This window comes from Cupressus sempervirens, chromosome 9, assembly GCF_028749045.1.
Source record: "Cupressus sempervirens isolate cs-2001-9-10 chromosome 9, ASM2874904v1, whole genome shotgun sequence".
Classification (NCBI taxonomy): Eukaryota; Viridiplantae; Streptophyta; class Pinopsida; order Cupressales; family Cupressaceae; genus Cupressus; species Cupressus sempervirens.
The window spans coordinates 812,226,674-812,250,588 of NC_143126.1; positions in this window are offsets into that span (position 1 = coordinate 812,226,674).

Genomic DNA, 23,915 nt, shown 5'->3' on the forward strand with positions numbered 1-23,915 from the left:
TAAAATTAATTAATTGAGGATGTTAGTTAAGAAGAGTAATTAGTAATGTGAGATGAAAGATGATTGGAATTGACATAGGCTTAAATTATGGGTTATTTAATCCTATAGAGAGAGTTAGTAGATGATTGGCCAATTTTATTAAATAAGTGTGACAACATCCTTTGATGAAATGTGATGATAATGGAGATTGACTAGGATGATGACAAATAGACCAAAGCCATAGTCAAATTGATTGATTGATTGAAATTGATAAAATGCCAAGGACACATGACATGAATTAAGGACACGTACCATTTAATTGACATTGTAAATGCTAAAGGATCAAGATTGATTGATAAGGTTGATCATAATAACATTGATGGACACTGTCAATGTTATTTAATGGTTGAAAATGCTATGATCTGACATTGAGAGACTCGACAATGTCAAAGATCAGATGATGTGAATGATAGTTTGACCTAGTACCGAGAGCCATTATAGTACTAAGGTCAGATTAATAAGATTTGATAGATTGATAGGTTTTTGAGGCACTGGAAGCCACAAAAATGCCTAGGATTGGAGAAACGATGATAGATTTGGGATGTTTGACTCGTTCTAAGTTGATTAAGACTAATTTTGGGTGATTTCAAGTTGATTTGGGGTGATTTTGAGTTGATTTGATATGATTTTGAGTTGATTTGAAATGGTTTCAAAATTATGTGAAATTGAAGTAAAAGAGGATACAAATGATGACAGACACTATTGAGATATGATCAAGTTGGCCAAAAGATCAGAGTTAGTGGAATGATAAAATGGAATGAGTTAGTATGAAAATGTGATGACATTATAGATGTGAACCATTTTTGAGCATCTACTAATAAAAATAATAAAATGCCCTAAAAAAACCACTAAAAATCATACAACATTCTAAAGTAAACCCTAAAAATCATAAATGTCCTAAAGAAATGAGTAACACAATAACATCAAATATCCTCAAAAAACCCTAAAAATAAAATAACCCACCATAAACTTGCAATAAACTTTGTAAATAGTCATTGTGGATAATCACCCCTTTTTCTTAAGCACTCACACTTTCATAGACTGAAACTCAAAGCATTATACTTCATTGACAATCACACTTTCTGAGCAATGTGAACTCAAAGCATTATACTTCAATGAAAATCACACTTTCTGAGCAATGTGAACCAACAATCAATCCAACTTGTCACTATCAACCAAACCAAGAATCTAACCTATCACATCATCAATCTGTCAAACACTATCTAAAGACCTAAAACATTAAAAAGAAAGTAATAATGGACAACAATAGCTATTAGCTATTGGCTCATGTTTTTTAGTGAGTGATTTAATTTTTCTTTGATTTAATTTGATCATGTTCCTATGTCACTCAATGATATAAACTAATCTATGAGAATGACCAAGATGGTTCATGATCATCTTTTGCTTATTATCTATTAAAATGTGCCTTTAAGAGCTTGGGTCATGTATATATACCTTAGGAAGGATAAGATCATTTTCTATCTACATAATGCTTGTTTATGCTAAAGGTTTGTATTTTCACTCTGGCCCTTTATACCATGATGTGTTGCATTCCATCTACTATATCAAATAAAGCTCCTTAGACATATAGTGCACTTTGAAAGAAAAAGACCTCACCTCATTCTAGATGATCCTCATCTTATCTCCTCTATCTTCTAACATCCATTTTATCCACCACCATGGTCTTGTACTCTGATACACCAAAATCATCTTCATCTTGCAATCCTACATTCTTGTATAATCATTCACTATCTATCAACCTTCTATGGCTTTCCACCAAGTCTAGCCTCTATTTGACATATTTTTACCACATTTGACCATTCTTGACTAGTTTCAACTATGTGTTGAATTCTTTATATGGTTTTGAGCATGTAGACCAAATTTTGGGTCATTCCAAGTTCATTTGCACTCTTTCTCATCCTTTGGATCACTACCAGTCAACTTTCTACTAGATTGCCCTAAATATGACCTAATTTTGACAAAATTTTACCAAATTTGACTTATTTTACCCATGTTTTGACCTCTTTCTATCATTTTGGGCATGCATACAAATTTTTAGGCCATTTTGAGTCCAATCGAACTGATTTTGGCCCTCGAAGCCTTTTGAGGCATAGTTTGCACTATCAAAGTGCTGTTGGGCTTGTCATGTGTGCATAGGGTACACTTGGTCATATTAGAGCATACTTGGCATGACCAAGTGCATCCTTTATGCACTTGGGGTAGTTGGATGCATTAAATTTCTCCTAAGGCCCTAATTGATCCCTATTTCGCACTCTGAACCCCATAACTTTTGAGTTTGAAGTCCAATTTGTGATCTCTCAATTGAGTTGGATTTTTTTTCTTGTTTCCAAAACCTATCATTTGAATTATTTAGTCAAATTCTCAAGGGGGAACCCATGAAACTACTCCTAGGGCCCGATTGACCCCTATTTTGAACTCTGGATCCATAACATTTGCATTTGAGCTCCGATTTGTGAGCTGTCACTTGCTATAGATTTGTCTTCTTGTTGTCAAACAACTGATCTATCATATGCATATTTTGGTCAATTTGGTAAGTGGGCATCCATATACACCACCCCTATTAGGGTATGCTTTTATGGCTTTTTCATGAAGTGTTCTTTGACACAATGATCTAAATCACATTGTCTCAAAGAGGGGAAAAATGTAGATGCTTAAAAATGGTATGTATCTATGGTTTAATCACTTTTTCACATTAGCTTGTCCCATTTTCTCATTTCACTAATTTCAATATTTTGGTCAAACTTGATTATCATTTGATCATGTTTTGACAATGTCCTTCATCATTTGCATCCCCTTTCACATCAATTGCATATCATTTCATAATCTCATCCGCTCAACCCAAAACTATTTCAACGTCATTAGAATCCTTTCTAACCAACCCAAAATCATCCCAAACTAACTAAGAATCATCCCAAATCAACTAAAAATCATCCCTAATCAACCCAAAACTATCTAGAATCAACCTTATTCATCGTAAAGCCTATCAAATTTTGCAAATTGATCATCACTTGTCCAACACTAGGCATTATAATGTTAGTTAGTGCCTTGAAAACCTATCAAATCTTATCAAACCCATCACATCTGACCTTAGTACTATCATGTTCCTTAGTGCTAGGTTAAATTGTCATTCTTATCATTCAATCATTAACATTGTTGAGTCCCTTAGTGTTAGATCGTGGCATTATCAAACCAATTTGATAACATTGAAAATGTTCGTCGATGTTATTATGATCAACCTTATCAACCAATTTCAATCTTTTAGAATTTACAATGTTCATGTTGGAAATATAAGAGGACTAACTGAGAGGGGAGGGGTGAATTAGTTACCGCTAAAATAAATCCTAGATCCCTTAGATGTCAACATAGAACACAAAACTTCACTAAAAATATTGATGCTCGGTAAACACATAGGCACTTAGTTTACACTGGTAAATGCTGTAACTCAGTAAGCACTGAAATAGCAAATGTAACTTGAAAAATGCTTAACATGCAAATCTTAAGATATTATCTATGATTAATCTTACTTAACTTAGTTGCATACACATAAAAGAAATAGCATGAACACAAGTGACACCAAGATTTAATGTGGAAACCCAACTTGAAAAAAAACTACCAATTGCAACTAATTAGCGATTTTCACTTTTCTGAAGTGAGCCTTGTTAGGAGCTAACCTTGTTAAAGGTTATAAAACACACTGTTAGGTTTGACCCTATTAGATAATTTAATCACCCTTTTAGGAGTGGCCTTATTAGAGGTCTTTATATACTTCAATAATCTAGAAATGCCACCTTGTTAGAGGATTTACAAATAGCTATTAAGCCAAATCTATTAAGAGATTTAAATCACTACTACAATGGTTAGAGAGTAATAATGAGATGAGCTAATTTTTGATGCAGCTAAATTGCTGATTATAGATCTCAATTCTGGCTTGTATACTCAATCCTTTCTACTTGAATGTATCTTTTCATCTTCTCCACAAGGATATTCTTCTTATCCTTCTAATTCACTTCCTCTAAGCATCTTACATTCTTCCATTCACTTCCATACATTCAATCCTCAACTTGACCTTATATTTCTATTATACACATTGTCAATTCAGCTTGAATACAACTTAGAATAATTAATATTGATCTCTTTAGTCAGCTAGAACCAACAAACAAATCTATTGAACTCAATATGCCAAAACAAGAAAATCCTTCATTAGTCGACCTTGCTCGGTAGACACTAACTCATAAATGATTTTCCTGTGTTAACCAAGTGACCTCGATTAACACTAAATTTTCATAAATTTCCTTTGGTAATCAAGTTAACTCGGTTAACACTGGTTCCATCAAACTTTTTCTTCATTAATTGAGTGAGCTTGATTAACACTCAACTTCTATAAACTTCTCTTTGTCACCCAAGTGAACTTGGTAGACACTATCTTTTGAACTTGGAAAACTCTATAATGCTCAATAGACACATGAAACTATTTCAATGCCTAAGTTAGCTTGACATACACTGACTGGTAAAGATATGACATTTTGTGCAACATCAAAGATAATACACAAGTAACCAATTATTTTCAACAATCCCCCTCTTTGGCATTGATGGCAACACAACATGTCAGAATGCAATGAAATTTTAGAGAAAAATAAAGTAAGGAACATATCCTTAGTTTCATTCTGATTCTCATCCATGAGAACTTCCTCTATTAGTGTGGACTCCCTCTATCTTCAGTTTCTCCCTTTATCAGAAAGCTCTACCTTCAACATCTTCTTCTGATAGTAATCTCTCCTTCTTTGATTTCAGACCAAGTTCATCTTCTTTCTCTGACATCTTCAAACAAAATTTCCATGTACTCTCCCTCTTTAGAAAATTTTTGTGATATGATAGAAAAATCTCCTTCTTTAGAAAATTTCTATGAGATGACAAAAAACTCTTCCTCTTTGACATTTCATGTTGAAGACAATATTTAGTGAATATCAATATACCTCATGTAATGATTCATATGTAATATGCCCTTTTCAATACTTCATCAACTTGGCCGATCTTCAACATGATCTGGTTGATGCATCACTAAACTTCATTTAGTGAGCTTCAGATAGGGGAATGACTCCTAACTTACCTCTTAGATACCAAAATGCATCCTTATTTAATGGTTTAGTGCTTATGACTATAATTTGTTCTTTAGCATTCACATATTCCAATCTTACCTCTTTATCTTGCACCAATTCTCTTAGAAAATGATATTTTATAAAAATGTGCTTGGTTTTGGTATGCATCACATGATTTTTTGATATATTAATTATACTGGTGTTATCATAGAAGATAACCACTGGATTTTTGATCTCTATCGCGATACCTGCCAATAGTTGTTTCAACCAAACAACATTGGAGCAATTAATTGTTACTGTCGCATACTCTGCCTTTGCTGTAGATAGAGAAATACAATTCTTCTTCTTGCTTGTCCAAGGTACTAATATTTTTCCAAGAAAGAAAACCACTGGTGCTCTTCTTGTCATCCACACTTCCTTTCAAATCCAAATTTAATCCTTTCTTGTACCATAATCCATAATCTTCAGTACCTTTTAGATACCTCATGATTCTCTTGATTGCCATCATGTAATTTTCTTTAGGATTTGCTGAGAATATTGCTACCATACCTACTACTATTTCAATATCAGGCCTTCTATGCACTACATATTGTAGTTTTCCAATCATTGATCTATATGTGGTCTAATCTACCTCCTTGGCATAATCATTTTTGGAAAGCTTATGTCCAACAGACATAGGTGTTCTAATTGGTCTTGAGTCTTCCATTCCAAATTTCTTTAGTATCTCCTTGATATATTTGGATTGAGTAATGTAGATACTATCCTTTTTCTGCTAGATCTACAATCCAAAAAATAAATTTATCTCTCCAAACATGGACATCTCAAATTCTTTACTCATCTCTTCTAAAAATGCTTTGCATAAGTGATGATTTTTGATGAACAATGAATCATCCACAAAGATTTTAGCTAATGCAATTATCTTGTCTAGTCCTTCTTTGATGTACATGATACTATTATCATTAGTCCTTTGAAAACCAATCTTTATCAAGTAGTTATGAAATCTTTCATATCAAGCTTTGGGAGCTTGCTTGAGACCATACAGTGCTTTGTTGAATTTACAGACCATATCCTTTTTGCTAGGATCCAAAAAACCTTCAGGTAGTTCTATGTAAACTTCCTCTTCAAGAATTCCATTCAAGAATATAAATTTCACATCCATTTGATAAACTTTAAATCCTCTATATGAAACATAAGAAATTAAAGTTCTAACACCTTCTAATCTTGTGACAGGAGAAAAAGTTTCACCATAATCAATACCTTCTTCTTGAGAATAGCCTTTGCATACTAACCTTGCTTTTTTTGAAAACTTCTCCATCTTCATTCATCTTATTTCTGAAAACCCACTTTGTGCCAATTACATTTTTATTCTTGGGTCTAGGAACAAGAGCCTAGGTCTTATTCCTCTCTATTTGTTCTATCTCTTCATTCGTAGATCCAATCCAACTTTCATTATCCAAATCATCTTTTACTGATCTAGGTTAAAATTCACTAAGAAAACATGTACCTCTCAATTTTCTATTTGACTTGTCTCCAATGATCTGATTAGGTGCATGGTGCCTTTTGACATATCTTGCTAACACATGTACTTTGGATTTAGAACTTGTTCCACTAGCCTCTCTATGATCTTCTATATCAAGCTCAGGACCCACTATTTGTGACTTGGGTCCATGAGACTCGATTTTCTTTGTAACAACTTGGTAGCTTCAAGCTATGATTTGGGTCATTCAGACTTTGACTTAGGTTGCATGTTTTACAACTCGGTAGCCTTTGGAGATTTTGGGGACTCTAGAGGTGATGTTTGCTAACTTCCAATTGGATTTAGCAATGTATAAGGTTCATAATAGGAAAAATTCCTATAATCCTTAGGTTCTTTATTGCTCTCTTCTTCACTCTTTTTTGCAAACTCATCTATTCTTACATGTGCATTTTCTATGATCTTATGAGTTGATAAGTTCAAAAATTTATATGCTTTACATCTATAGGAGTATCCTAGGAATATGACTTCATCACCTTTGACATCAAATTTACCTTTCCTAGATTCCTTCAAGATATAACATTTTCTGCCAAATACATTCAAGCCATACCATAGTTCATATAGAGTTTGATCTAAGTCTTTCTTTGGATGTACTTTGTTCAAGGTATGCACTACAAAATTGATTGCTTCCTTCTAGTATTTGATTGCAACACTCTTTTCTATCATCAAAGTTCTTGCATAATCCATGATGGATCCATTCCTTCTTTTAGCTCTACCATTCTGTTGTGGTGTACCAGGGGTCGATACTTGTCTCTTAATTCTTCTTCCAATGTAAAATTCATTGAATTCATTGGAAATCAATTCACCACCTTTGTTTGACCTTAAACACTTTAGCTTCTTTCTAGGTTCTTTCTCTACTCTTGGTCAGATACCACTTAAACTTTTGAAAAGCTTCAATCATCATTCTAGAATAATCATCAACAAAAAGAATACAATACTTATCTCCACTGTAGCTCTCTATTCCAATAGGTCTAGATAATTCTGTATGAACTAGCTCCAAGGCTTCTTCAGAATGATAATTTTTCATTTGAAACTTATCTTACCCATCATACCAATTTGATAATTTTTGCATAGACCCATATCAGGTTTCCTCAGATTAGGAATACCTCTGAATCTTTTATTCTTTCTTATCTTGATCATATTATCAAAGTTCACATGACATAGCCTTTTATGCCATAACTAGCTTTCTTCTACTTGAGCAATGAAACATGAACTTTCATTGAGATCTAAGTAGAATAGGTCACCTTTTGTTTGTTTACTAGACCCAACCAGATTTCCTTTTCCATCTAGTAACTTGGCCTTCCCATTCATGAATTCTACCTTGAATCCAATGTTATTTAGCTATGCCACACTTATTAGATTATTCTTTAGTCCTTCAACCCAATAAGCATTATCACATCTAAGTTCATTGGTTAGTGAGATGCAACCTTTTCCCTTTATGCAACATGGTTCATTGTTTCCAAAGCTCACACTTCCACCATCATAATGTTCCATATGTTCAAACTTTGTTTTGCCACCAATCATATGATGTGAGCAACTATTATCAATAATCCATCTATCAATTTTGCTAACATGAGAGATAATAACCATTTTATCTCCTTCATCATCAAATTCATCTTTTACATCAATATAAACTATTTCATCATCTTTAGTACTATTTGAATCTTTAGCCATAAAACAAGATTTCTTACCTTTGCCCTTGTAGTCATTGAAATTCTTGAAATCCTTCTTGCCTTTGTAATTTCTATGCTTCTTTTCATCTTTCTCTTCTCTATTTGGCCATCTTGTAGCAATGTGTCTAACTTCTTTACAAGAGAAACAAATCAAAGGAATTTTACATTTGTACTTTCCTTTGCCTTTGGGATACCTTCTTGCAAGCAATGCTTCAGTGGCTTCAAGATCATTGTCAAAACTATCTTCCTCTTCACTTTAGATTGTTTTCTTTTAGACTTTTTAGATTTCTTCTTGACTGATACCTTGGCTTCAAATGCAAACTCAAGATTTCTAGAACTAGGAGTATAATTATCATAGTTATCTAGTTCAAATGTAGTCAATCTTCCAACTAGAGCATCCAAAGTTATATTGTTATTTAGATCACATCTCATCTCTTGAATGGAAGACACTTTGATTACATAGATAGGAAGAAGGGTTTTGAGTACCTTGCTTACCACTAACACGTCATCAATTTTTCCTCTAGAGGATTTGATAGCACTGACATTGTCTTTGATTCTTTCAACATATTTTGCAATGTTTTCATCCTCTCTCATTTTCATTTGATCAAATTGACCTCTCAAGATTTTTTCCTTGCCTCTTATATTATCAACACCTCCATAGATATCCTTTAGTTTGGTCCACATGTCATGAGCAATAGCATATCCTTTGACCTCATCAAACTCAACATAGTTAAGAGCTGATGCAATGTCAATCATCGTGATGTTATGATTTTTTTTTAGCAATCTCATCCATGGTTAGTGTTTTAGTGGGAGCCTTATAAGAATTTTCCAAGTATTTCAAACTTGAGTCACTAATGGTTTCCAAGTGCAACTTCATAACTTCTTGCCATGCCTAAAATTTATCTCTATTTAACTTAGGGATCTCTCTTCCATAAGACATCCTGATCTTTAGCTTAGGCCCTTGAAACCTTCTCTACAAGCACCAAGAAGCTCTGATACCAATTGTTAGAAATATAAGAGGAGTAACTAAGAGGGGAGGGGAAAATTAATTACCACTAAAATAAATCCCAGATCCCTTAGATGTCAACATGGAACACAAAACTTCACTGAAAATATTGATGCTTGATAAACACACAGGCACTTAGTTTACACTAGTAAATGCTATAACTTGATAAGCACTGAAATAACAACTATAACTTGGCAAATACTTAACATGAAAATCTTAAGATATTATTTGAGATTAACCTTACTTAACTTAGTTTCATACACATAAAATAAATAGTATGAACACAAGTGACACCAAGATTTAACGTGGAAATCCAATTTGGGAAAAACCACCAATTGCAAATAGTTACTAATCTTCACTCTTATGAAGTGAGATCCTTTAGGAGCCAATCCTATTAAAGGTTAAAAAACACACTATTAGTTGTGACTTTATTAGAGTATTTAGTCACCTTGTTAGGAGTGTCCTTGTTAGAGGTCTTTAGACACTTCAATCTAGAAATGCCACCTTGTCATAGGATTTACAAATAGCTTTTAAGCCAACTCTGTTAAGAAATCTAGATCACTATGAAAATGGTTAGAAAGTAACAATGAAATGATCTAATTTATGATGCAACTAAATTGTTGATTATAGATCTCCATTTTGTCTTGTATACTTGATCCTTTCTGATCAAATATATCTTTGCAGCTCCACAAGGGTATTCTACTTATCCTTCGAATTCACTTCCTCTAAGAATATTCTATTCTTCCATTCACTTCCACACATTCAATCCTTAACTTGACCTTAAATTTATAATATACACATTTTCAAGTTGACTTGAATATAGCTCAGAATAATTAATATTCATCTCCTCAATCGGCTAGAACTAACAAACAAATTTATTAAACTCAATATGCCAAAACAAGAAAATCCTTCATTAGTCAACCTTGCTTAGTAGACACTAATTCATAAATGATTTTCCTGTGTTAACCAAGTGAAATTGGTTAACACTACATTTTCACAATGTTCCTTTGGTAATCGAGTAAGCTTGGTTAACACTGGTTCCATCCAACTTTTCTTTCATTAATTAAGTGAGCTCAGTTAACACTCATTTTCTACGAACTTCTCTTTTTTCACCCAAGTGAACTCAGTAGACATTGTCTTCTAAACTTGGCAAAATTTGGAATGCTTGGTAGACATAGGAAAATATCTTTAATGCTTGAGTGAGCTTGGCATAACTGACTAGTTAAAATATGGCATTTTTTGTAACATCAAAGACAATACACAATTAACCAATTATTTTCAACACATTAACTGTTGCATGTTCTTAATCCATGTCATGTGTCCTTGGAATATTTTCAATCCTAATCAATCAATCAATTTGATCATGGATTCGATTTACCCATCATCATCCTAGTCAATCTACATAATCATCACATTTCATCAAAGGGGTAATCTTGCATTTATCTAATCAAATTGGACAATCATTTACTAATTTGTCCAATAGGATTAGATAACCAATAATCTAATCCTATGTCAGTCCAATCACTCTTCATCATGCATTACAAATTATTATTGCTAACCAAACATTCTCAATTAATTTATATTTTATTCATTAATTGATTCATCTTTCTTGAACTATGGGAATTCTCAATTTCCTAAGTTCTATTTTCCACCTCTAATTTTCATTTTACTAATTTTTATTTATGTGGATATATGAATTTTTAATTCAAATATTCCACCTAGCCTTGACACATGAGCATGACACATCATAGATATTATCCCTACACTTGGCTAAAACATATCATATTAGACATATTTTATGCCTTACACATGTCTATAATAAGCCTTCATCATCATAGTAGGCTATAAGTCACTTTGAGGTGTCATATGGATGTCATAGATTCTCCTCCACTTTTAGCCATGTCGACTTCCATGTGTCATAGAATCCTACAAGTTGCTTTGAGGTGTCACATGCATGTCATAGATTCTCCTCCACTTTTAGCCATGTTGACTTTCATGGGTCATAGAATCTCATATTTGGCATCTTGTGTCATATGCATCATGGATATTCTAAGGAATATCATGCCAAGTTTCATATTCTCATTGACAAGTGTCCATCCTCTCATTCATGTCTCTCCTCTTGTGTGATGGCTATAAATTGAGCCACAATGCTCTCATTTTCATTTCCTTAGGGTCTTGAACATCTATCTTCAACATCCTTAAGAGCCATATTCTTAGAGTCTTCATCTTTAGCATCCATTAGGCTTGAAATAACTCTTCTAGTATTCTCAATAACTTCATCTCATTAATAGGCTTTTACTTTTAATTGTGTGCACTATAGGCAATTGGAGCTACATCAAATGGAGAAGAAAGAAGGACATGGGAGCTACAACTAAAAGAGGGAGTTTTCCATATGTTGCTTTTTTATTTTAGTTGAATTTAATGGTAGATTAGAAGGGTATTAGGATATTTTTATTGAGTTTTGTGATTGCTAATAGTATGTTAGATATTAAACCATTTTTTGGTCCTACATTACTCAGTGAACATAATGTTTCACTCGGGTAATAAAACAATTGATCAATAAGAAACTTACTTGGGGAATATTAAACTTCCAACTTTACTTTGAAATTTTCTTGGTGAACACTATAGTCACTCGATGAATACTGTCTCCCTTCTTTAACTGGGTCACTTAGTGTAGCTTGTATAACACATTACACTACAATATTACATGATTGCAAAACAATCAAACCAATATTAAATTTTCACTATTCAACTCATTCAAGTGGCCATTGAATACCATACTCATCAACTCTATCTTCATGATACTTTCTTCAAATCATCTTCATCAATAAAATTAATGTAACACTCTATTGAGTTAGCATAATGTATAGACAACTAAGAATTTTAGATCATAACAATATAAAAATTGATATGACTCTTTTACATACATTCATGGAATCATCAATTACATTATCAATTGGGGCTAATAGTAAAGCTCTCTATTGGGAGGACTCATGGGCCAATTATGAACCTATAGATTCTCTCCTAGTTGATCCCAACATTAAAACCACCCCCCAAAAAGAATGGAATGGAAAAATTTATCAATATATAGAATTAAAGGATATATTATCATTATCATTATGAAAATATAAATATCTAGAGGGAGCTCACCTCTCAAAAGAACAAAAAAATTATTTCATTAAACTACTAAGGAATAGGTCATTTTACATAAAAGATAGAAATCACAAAATTATTTGGGGTGGATCTAATGATGGAGAATATAACATTAAGGAAGGATATAAACTAGTTCAAAAAAATATTATCTTAGCAAATACAAAAAATTGTATACACCTTTGCTAGAACAAAGCTTGCTTGCCCAAAGCTGGTACCTTCCTTTGGGTTACATTGTAAAAATGAATTCTAATAGAAGAATGACCCTAATATAGGTTCTGAAGGTCCTTCAAGATGCATACTATGTAAATATAATGAAGAGAAATGGATCACATTGTTGGCTCTTGATTCCACAAAATTCTAACCACCTTTTGAAGTTGCATAGAGTACCTAGGAGATAGCCAAAAATCATAACAAGCATTCTAGAGGAAAATCAAAAGGGCCAACTATTAAGATTATTTTAGTCTTCTTCCCTTTGAATTCTATAGGATTTAGGTGGGTGTACCTAGGAATCCATATATCTTCCAAATATTTATCATTTTATGAGATGAATTCCACAATAACAAATGAATGCCTATGATTCTTCTAATTTTAGGACATAAAAAAGGATGCATGATAACTAATTCCTCAAAACCCTAAGACTCCTTAAATCAAGTGTAGACTATACTTTCCAATTTTTAATAATAGAATTCAAAGATTTGATTGATAATTTTTTACCATATAGTGTTGATAATTGGCTATATGTAGTGATGCAATTATTGTCATTAACGGTGACACATGATGTACATGTTGTAGAAAACCTTAGAAATAAATATACTTAGCTTTTTGGTACTCAAAAAATTGTCTAAGTATGAAACTGGTTTACAATAGTATACCATTTTGATGTATAACTTGTTTATATGATGTTATCTATGAGAGAGAAGATATATGGAGACAATATACATGATGATGATGATGATGATGATGTGTATAACCTCAGACATCAATACAGATAGTATGACATAAAGATATTTAAGATGTACATAACAACGAAATGAAAGGTAAAAGAATTATTTTATTTACAAAAAATTATTTGACTACTTAGGGCCAACATCCTAGATATTTACTCTAAGTTGGGAAAGTATATTGTGGTCCTAGCTGACCCAACAACAATTTGTGAAAAGGCATGCTATTTATGCAAAGACATCTTGGTAGATTATTGTGAAGTGTAATGCAAAAGTTGTGAATGCAAAGTTTTGTATCATATGCATAAGCAAATTTTGATAACTTGATTTTGTGATTTGAGATTGAGCTAAGGTAAGAGTTTAGGTAAAAGAAGGTACACCATCCATACATCTATATTCAAGGAACTTTAGTTACTTGTTTGATCAATGAGTCCTTTTTGTAATTGAAAGTGCATGTTTAGGTAGTGAGCTCTTCTTGCACTCATTCTACAACAACTCTTAACATGGTTTGAATATCCTAATAGGGATTCAAAGTCTCCTAATAGAGACACATATGTACTGAATGAGTTTATAGACTCCTAATAGGGTCAATCTTCTAACAAGGAACATTTATATTAGTACATCATCTAGTGGGTATCATCCCCACCAAGGTTTTCCCTTGGCTAGGGTTTCCCTAGTTAACAAAATATGGTGTTATTAGTTCTACCTATACATGGTTACTTTTACTATTCAGCATTACTTGTTTGCTTTCTTATGCATTTTTTAAAGTAATAAATAATATTGAGTTGGAGAGAAAAGTTTGTAGAATACTATTCACCCCCCTCTCAGTATTCCCTATTTCTAACAATTGGTATCAGAGCGCAGTTACTCAAAAGAGGCTTAACAACTTGAGTAAGATCCCTATGGATATGGAACAATTGATGAAGAACCTTGAAGAGGCACTTGAACAAATTAATCTTCTTACTGAAGAAAGAGATAAGCTAAAAGATAGATATGAATACTCCAAATTATACATTGGACAACTAAAGGACAAGATTGAACATCTCAAATTAAAGCCTGAATCTATTGAATCTAAAACTAGTGATGATGAATATTTAAAATTGAAGACAAAGTACCTTGAAGCATGAATTGAAGATTACCAACTAAAAGTTGAGTTTGAAGAATGATCCTAGCAAAGTCGAATCTATTTTGAAGATTGAAAATTCAAATCTTAGAGAAAATCTAGCAAAGAGGACACCTAAATTTGAAACATTAAAAGAAGATCATGCATAACTTCATAAGTACAACACTATTGTGAAATGTGAACTAACTCAATGCAAGCTACAACTTGAAATGCTTTATTCTAGTAGAGAAAAGCTTGATGAATCAATGTCAATACAAATACCCACCTATGATAAGATTGGTCTTGGTTACTTATTTAACATGTCTTCAAAGAAATTTGAAAGTGAATCAGATCTGAAAGAAAAAGATAAATCTAATGATAAGATTGAATCTTCTCAATCTTCTAATAAATCTAAAGAAGTTGGACAAGAGAAGGAAACTCTAAAATTGGATGAACCTAAGAAAGTTGAATCTCCTAAGGAAACCAAGTATGAATTTAGAAGTAAGTATTTTTCATGTAATGAAAATAGGCCATATGAAAATAAATTTTACAAATAAGTCATTTAATCATGTTACAAATTTTTATTGTCATAATTGTCATTGTATAAGTCATAAAGCAATTTATTATAAGAAGCCTAAATATGATAATGATAAAAGAAATAGTAGAATGTCTAGAAATAGTAACCCTATAGATAGAAGAAGATCTAATGAGAGGAAATCAAGAGAAAGAAGACCTTTTGAGGAAAGAAAGTAGATCATGTGTTATAGTGTAACAAATTTGGACAATTGTCAAGCACCTATTGATCAACATATATAATTTTAGAAGTAGAACCCCAATATGTTAGTTATGAAAAAACTTTAGATATACAAAAAATACTATAGAATGGATAGAAGCAACAATGGAAGAAACTTCAGAAATAATAGAAGGAATCATGAAAGAAACTTTTGGAACAAAAGAAACAATGGAAGAAACTTTGGAAATGATAGAAGAATCACAAAAGTAACTCCAAAACTAAGAAAGACAATGAAGATTGAACAAATGTAGTTGGTGAACTTTGAGAGGAATTTACATTTGAAAAGGGATTAATATCTCTGAGGAAAAGTTAGATGATGCAAAGATAGGAAGATTGAAGTCAGGAATTGAGTTTGATTCAACCAAGTTGAATTAAGCTTGTTCACAACACCTAAACTTGAAACTTCATTTAGGGATTGAGCTATGAGTAGCGAGGTTGAGAAAATATGTATTTAGAAGAGTTGAGATTGTAGCTAAGATTTCTTATAATTTGGAGCTTATCAAAACAAGTTATGAAGGAAATAAGAGTTACTATTATAGTAGAGAAAGTTTATTCTATGATCGAAGATGCAATCTATGTTTTCACAAAAAATTTAGTGGAGAGAAGTTTTGTGGAACATTGTCATGATGAAAGGAAGCTATGATTAACCTTAGATAGCATCTAAAAATTAGGTAGATGATCTTGAGCAGATATTTGATTTCAGAAGTGAAATAAATAGCTTTTTCAATTTGGAAAATTACACAATAAATGTAAGTTCTAGCTAAATAAATGGAGTACAAACTTGATTATTTCCACATTGAAATTATCTCCAAAGCTTAGAGCACTCAGAAGCAATTTAACAAGGTGATTTTGAGAAAAACCCTACGTGAAAAAAGGTATTTAATCATGTTGGCACAAAAATTCTTTGATAAAATTCTATTTGGTTTAATCATGGACATGTCTATGGTTTAGAATGTTGAGAGACTCAAATTGAAGGTTGTTCCTATGAAACCCTTAGAGGAAAACCCTAATTTGGCTTTATCTATTAATCTAAACAATGTAGTATATTTGGAAGATGTAGGAAGTTACTTGTCTAGTAAATTTGAGAATATTGGAGGAGAATTCATGGACAAAGATATGGAAGTTGTTTTTAATCATGATATGACTGTAAAGTTTGAATATGAGCATTTGAAGAATTTAGACTTAGTCATATATTACTTTTACCATGAACTTGATACCAAAGAGTGGACTCAGATTATATTAAGAAAAATTCATAATGGAAAGATTTGGATGGGAGAAGATGTAGTTGACATCTCTTCTAACCTTATTCATGAAGTTATTGGTCTTAGCAAACAAGGCAGTGTACCCATTGGCAAGAAACTAGTTAAGAAGAAGGTGGAACTTAACACTAAGGCAGTTTATAATGGTAAGGCAATGGTAATCAACATCATCAGACAACATGATGTGAGATTCTTGAGCAGAATCATTGCATATTCTATTTGTAAAAGTTCTAAGAGTGATGAGTTGTTATTAGGTTTTATCTATGCAACCTACAAGATTTGTGTTGAGAAGGAGCAAGTAAATTTAAGTGAGATTCTGAGAGTAAAACTCCTTGAGAATTTGGAGAAGATTAAGAGAACACAAAATGGTGTGTTCAAATTTTAGTCTTAGATTAATCATATTTTCTTTCATGTACTTAAGAGATTTCCATTTTTTTTAGTTACAGAGGTTATGAGCAATGAAAGATGCACTATGAATAAGGGAACATATGTATGTAGAAGGCATCTTATAGAGAAAATATTGGATAGTGGTAATTTAATCAAAAGGAAATTTTACAATGAGATGAAACATAGATTAAGAATTACACCTACAACTGTTGACATATTTAAGAATGATATATCTTTTATGGTGGATACAGACCTAACTTATATTGAAGTAGTAGAAACTCAGGAAACATTTCTTGATCCCTTAGGTTATGAGTTAAGTGATGATGTAGCTATTGGTTACATTGATTTAATGTTGAAATATGAAATAGATTAAGCATCATATAAATTTGGAACATGTGAGGAGATAACTCAGTCAACTTACCGAGCATCATATCAGAGCCTGAGTTTCTACATTGGGAGCTCTGGGTATATTGGAATGCCACTAGTGTCAACTAGTTGAACAAAAATGAAACCTTAAACTATTATATGTACCTATATCAAACTGAAACTTGAACTAGTGAACTAAAATAGAACTTAAACTTCTAGTTGTATGTTTTTCATACTTCAACACTTAGACTTCAAAGCTGAAACTATACATAAACCTAAATATAGTCAAACATAAAATTGAACTTAAGTTGTTTTCAAAACATGTGTCTTTTATCTATGCTTTATAGTGGTATGGTTTATGGTTATTATAGCATCTTGTATATTATCCTATAGATTAGGGATGTCAATCCTTTGTTTAGAGTGTTTAAGGGATCTATTTAAGTACTCGTTAAAAGAATGAATGTTGGATCAATATGGTTTTCGGTTTACTATTAAAGCAGAATCATATTGCTCTATGTGATTGAAAGTAGTTTGTTTTGTGGTTATTATAGCACCTTACTATCTCAGATATTATTGTTGTAGTGTTATCAATAGAGTCATATCCTCCTATAGGGGGAAAGGGTCCAATAGGACCCACATAGTGAGTTCTTTACTTTTACCATTCTTGTCGGCTTCAAGGAGTAAGCCTAAGTCTAGAGGGGGTGGATGTAGTGCCTGCCCTAATTTGCATTTTTCTTTTATTGCTAAATTATTTTAGGCCAGTTTATGTTTGATGATTAGTAGCATTGCTTTGAGATTATCATATATTGCTTCAGATTCAGTAAATGTATGATCAGATTACTTGGCACTCTATACTTCATGCATGCATGATGATTAATATAGTATTTTTGAGTTATCGATGATGATTAGTTAAATGGATTATCCTAAGTGTTTTCTTATGGATACTTACCCCATACTGCATGTTTATGGTGTGCACGTTTGTTTTCTTAATGTATGGCATTTCTAATGTGGTTAAGGAAGGGAGTTGTAGTCACCTGCTAGTCAGGATCTACATGATGCACCACTTCCTACCATTGCCTATTTAGCTTAGAATATTGTGTTTGTACATGCGTGGATTTTATGCAAGTTGCAGGTACCGGGCATTGACTTCCCTGAATTGCGAGGATGAGCATACCCTATCACATTATCTCAATGGTAAGAGAGGGGAGATAAATTCTTGAGTTTAAATCCTAAACCTTTAAGTCGTTTGTCCTAATTGAAAATTAGGACAAGTATCTGAGTCGGGTACCCTCAGAATGCATTAGATGATGTTAATTCGTGATTATAACCCTCTAGTTTGATTTTGTATGTGTTTTTCTATGATGGGCTTTTGTATTTTATTTTATGAGTCTTTGGTGTATTTTCTATTAATTAAGTCTAATTAAAAGATTAAATTAATGATTTAATTTAATGGAAAATTATTATGATATTTAAATATTTAATTATATTTAATTAATTGGAAAATTAATTAAATAAAAAGAATAAAATTTGAAGATAAAAGTTATAAGTTAAATTTAGAAGGTGATGATATTTATTTAATTTAATAATAATATATTTAGAGTTCATTTTTAATTAAATGCTAAATATTATTATTATTTAAGTTAATAAATATTTTATCAATTAAGTTTCGAAAGTAAATTAAAAAGTGAAAATATACTAATTTATTAAAATTTTTAAGTTCACATGATGTGTGCATGAGATGAAAATATAAAAAATTAATTAAAAAGATAAAACAAGTGAATTTAATAAGAAATACATAAAGTGCACATGTGATTAAATTTAATAATTTAATTAAAGGAGATGTCAAGTGAAAATTAAATAAAGTAATTTAATAATTCATAAACGTGCATGGAAAAGATAAAGAAAATATTAATAAAAGTTAAATTACAATTATTTAAAATAAAATAAAATAATAAAAATATATTTTTTGGAATTATATTGGGAAAGTGTTTTTGTAAAAAAATAAATTATGAATTTTATAATTCATAATTTTTTTAAAAAATAAAATAATTGTTTTATGTTTTGAATGGGGTGGGGGTTGTTTTTAAAAAAATTAATATTAAAAAAAATAAATTATGGGGGGTAGGCGGGGCCACCACCCACCCACCTCCCAACACCCTACTAGCATACGCAGGCCTGTTGTTGTATGCGGCAATAGATATAACTATTGCTGGCGGTAGTAGACAGGTTTGCGGCCACATGACTAGTTATAACAACTGCGTAGGCTTAAAATGCTTAGAAATTAATGTTGTAAAGTATTTTAAAATATATTATTTAATATTAATTTTTAAATATTATTTAATAAGTAAATTTTATTAATTGTTTAAAATTTTAATAATTATTTAAATAAAATTATTTTATTAAATGTTATTAATTTTATTAACAAGTTTATTTAATATTTATTAGTTTAATTAATTAATAATTAATAAATATTAATTGTTAAATAATTTTTATTAAGAGGTTTTAATTAATTAATATTAATTATTAAATGATTATTAAGAGTTATAATTTATATTAAATTTAGTAATTTGGATTATAAGTGGTGTTAGTTCAAAATTAACAATAAACATTAATCGATAGATGTTAATTATAATTATTGTTGTTATTATTTAATGAATTGAATATTAATGGGGATTGTGAATATTTCTTTATTTAATAATCAATAATAATTATTTAATAATTTAAATAAATAATTATCCCTAGATTATTTCTAATTAATTTGCTTGAAATCAATTGGGGTGATTATACTTTTTATTCAAATATAAAAAATACAGTAAATAGTAATGTATTAATTTGTAAATCATAGGTAATCCTTATTTTATTCGATCAAATACACGGGTTAACTATATGATAAAGGGGAAATCTTCTTACTTGAAAATATACTCTAAAATGAAATTGGAACCCTTCAACATGTTTTTAAAAGAAAACCAATTTATAAGACTACTCTATTTTATGTGTGATGTCTATATGTTGGGGTTCTCAGGTTTATCTTAGATGTTGACTAGTTTAGGTTGTTACCAGAGGCTCGGGAGTTATGTGATTGTGATGTTATGATGTTGATCTCGATCTTGATTACTTTTACTTAACCATGGTATGTGATGGTATGCTCTATGTTGAGTTTTTTTATATTGCTAATTACTATTTTTAGTGCCTTGTGGGATGGTGAGATTTATGCTATGGGTTATCTGATTTAACCATTTTTGAGTCCTCGATTAGTTATACTTGGGTTACTTTCCAGTAGCCTTGATGGGACTGAAGTGTTTGCTTTGATCTTGGTGATGTCATGTTGTGATGTGTTTGACTTGACCATTTTGGAGTCTTTGATCAGTATTATTGGGATACTTTCTAGTTTCTTCCTGATAATTGATGGATATTGTGTTTTATCATCTGATGCCTTTCAGTTGCTCATAGAGAACTATTGTGATTATTATGATTATCTTTTGGTGCTTTCCAGTTGCTCATGGAGAACTAATGTGAATATTGTGGATTATCTTTTGGTGCTTTCTAGTCGCTTGTATAGGGCTGAGATGATTTTTATATATTTATTAATTTGTGCTTTTATGAGTGTGGCTTGCAATGGGGGCCGAGGCCCTAAGTGGATATTAGGGTAACTCATTGTAAGTTGTTTAATAAGTGAAAATATTACACTAAATGAGGATTAAAATGAACCTAATAAGAGTTAATTTTATGTTCTCACCCATGCCTCGAGTGCTAGTACAAACTAGGATGGGAGTAGAGAGAACGCTTGGTTGAGACCTTGCATTTCTTAGTATGCCTTGTCAATATGAGAGGATACTAGTGGCCATAGTGGGATCACTAGGGACTCGAGAGTCCTAAGGGACTACTTGGGTAACTCCAAGTGTGATTCATGCGATGACACTTGCTTGCTTACACAGTAGGTTTCCTACGTGTCTTGTGTGCCTCTAGGTCTAGATGTTGATCTATTTTGGAACCTTTGAGTTAGATTACTTTTAGGATTTCCTGGACTTAGAGAGTACTTGTGATATGTGGTTTGATATTCTATTTGGGACTTGAGACTATCTCCTCAGTGTGATGGGAGTGGGTCATTTAGGTTCCACATGGTAGGGTGGTAGTGCTTTTTCACTCTTACCATTGAGATCTGTCCATAGTCACCATGGCTGAAGCTTCATGGGATGCTTGTTTATGATGTTTAGATAATGTTATTTACTGACACATTTCCTTATATTGATTATTAGCATGTGATAGGTGATGTTATCTACTTTGTAGGATCATCTTATGCTTTATTCTAGCATGTTAGATTTCGTTATGCTTATGTGTAGCATGTTTTAGTAGTGACGTCCCTATTATGATAGTATTGATGATCTAATTGGTGGCTTGGGATGTTACACATGGGGGATGGCTAGGGCCCATGATGGTCTTATGATGCTATTGATGGTTGGGAGGAACCGCACACTTAATTATGTTTTATGATGGATAGTTGTGTTTTATGATGGATAGTTGTATTTTATGATGGATGGATGTATCATGTATGGTAGATGGTTTCATTTATTTTATTATATTTTAATCATGGATCCAAAGACGATGATGTATTTCTATTTCTACATATGTGTATTCTTTTAAGCCTTTCATACCCTGTGACATGTATAGTGGATGATTGAGCATTTTGAATTTCTTTTGCCAAGAGGTATTCAGAACAAATGTATATTATGGACATTGGACTTTGATTATTATTTCATATGGATGTGGTAGTTGTTAGAGTTAGTATTAGTTAAATTAAAATGTGATTCAACATCATGGGGTCCTTAAGGAATGTAATTGATTTTGTATACTTTTAGTTGATTGTATTTTATTGCTTCTGCTACTATGTGTTTGATGTGTATGATTTATATTTCTAGTTTAAAAAAAAAAAATGTCTGGAAAACTTAGTAAAACTTTAGGTTAATTCTTGGATCCCTTGGCAGGGTGTTACACATCATTAGAGAAAACATCTCATACGAAGGTTGCAACTATAATGAAGAAAGCACTATTTGAGGCTAGTATGTCAGAAGAAGAATTGTAGGTAGTTAGACAAACAATCTCCAGAATGGAACAAATTGGTGAACAAGGTCTGATATATGTAACACCTCTGTTAGTTGGCCAAGCATCTAATATATCTATTGCAGAATCTCCTACAGAACAAAGCATCCCATATGCTACTGTATTAGCCGAGCAACCTAGTGGATCTGAAAGGTAGTCAAAGAGAGTTAAGCAGCAAGCTATTGGACCAGAGAAAAGGAAGAAGACATTGTTGATAATTAAAGATTCTAGTGATAAGGAAGAAGAAGAGGAACTAGAAGCCAAAGAACTAGAGAAGGTTATTGTTTCCAAGTAGCCAGTAAGTAAAATGAGGAAACCCTAGAAACCAAAGATAGAGAAAATTAACATAACCATTGTTGATGAAGGGAACTTTGTGCAAATGAACAAGTTCTATAATTTGTGCAATGACATTAAGAAAGAATAGATTGATATCTCTACTATGAGATACATTATTATTAACAATTTGAAATTCAAAGACATTAAAGGTTTTGTCAATCAGAAAGTCTGTGATAGACTTATAGCAAAGAAGGCACCAGTTTGGGAAGAAGATATGGAATTGCAAAAATCAATGATAAGAAATATGTGCAAGACTAAAGATGAAGAAGAAATAAAGAAATTGATGGGTAAACCAACACCCTATCTATGAAACCAAATTAGGCCAATTTTATTTATGGGTGGTGATAAGAATATAATTAGAAGTGAAACTATTGCAGCTATCAATAAAATGATGATTGAGGTAGAGGAAACTCCTACCACTGTAGAGAAAACTTTGGAAGTGTCAGTAAGTGGTGACACCATGCAAATTGATCAAACTAATGTTACTATTAAAATTGATGAGAATCCTTTTGAAATATTTAATTAGCCTAAGCCCCATTTAGAAGATATTTAGGATTAGTTGAGACTAATTGAAGAAGAGAGAATACAATTAGAAGAAGAAAAGAAGAAGATTGAAGAATCTAAGATAAAATTTGTTGAAGAAGAGAAGAAATAGAAATGGGAAGAAAAAAGGAGAAAGAAGAAAAATAAAAGAAATTGGAAGAAGAAAATAAAGAAGAAAAAAAGAAAGAAAAAGAAAGAAAAGAAAAAGAGGAAAAGGAAGAAGAGAGAAAATCAAAGAAGGTAGTAGAGAAGAAACAAGAGGAAGATGAGGTGAAAGCATCTAGCTCATCTACTCCTATATCTCTTGCTAACCTTAAAAATGATGATGAAAATCAATCTAACTTGATCTCATCTTTGAACAAGTTAATTGAGAGAACATAATAGTCAAGAGTCTATAGAGAGCATTAATGGAGGTGACTGACAGATTGCACAACACCCTCTCAACCAACCATATAGAAGCAAACCCCTAATAGAGAGCTCAAGTAGTTGTAAAATCATTTGATGATGAGTTTGCAAATTTGGTTAATGTTGCTGAGTCTAAGGCTCAAATTTCACATGATGCTAATCAT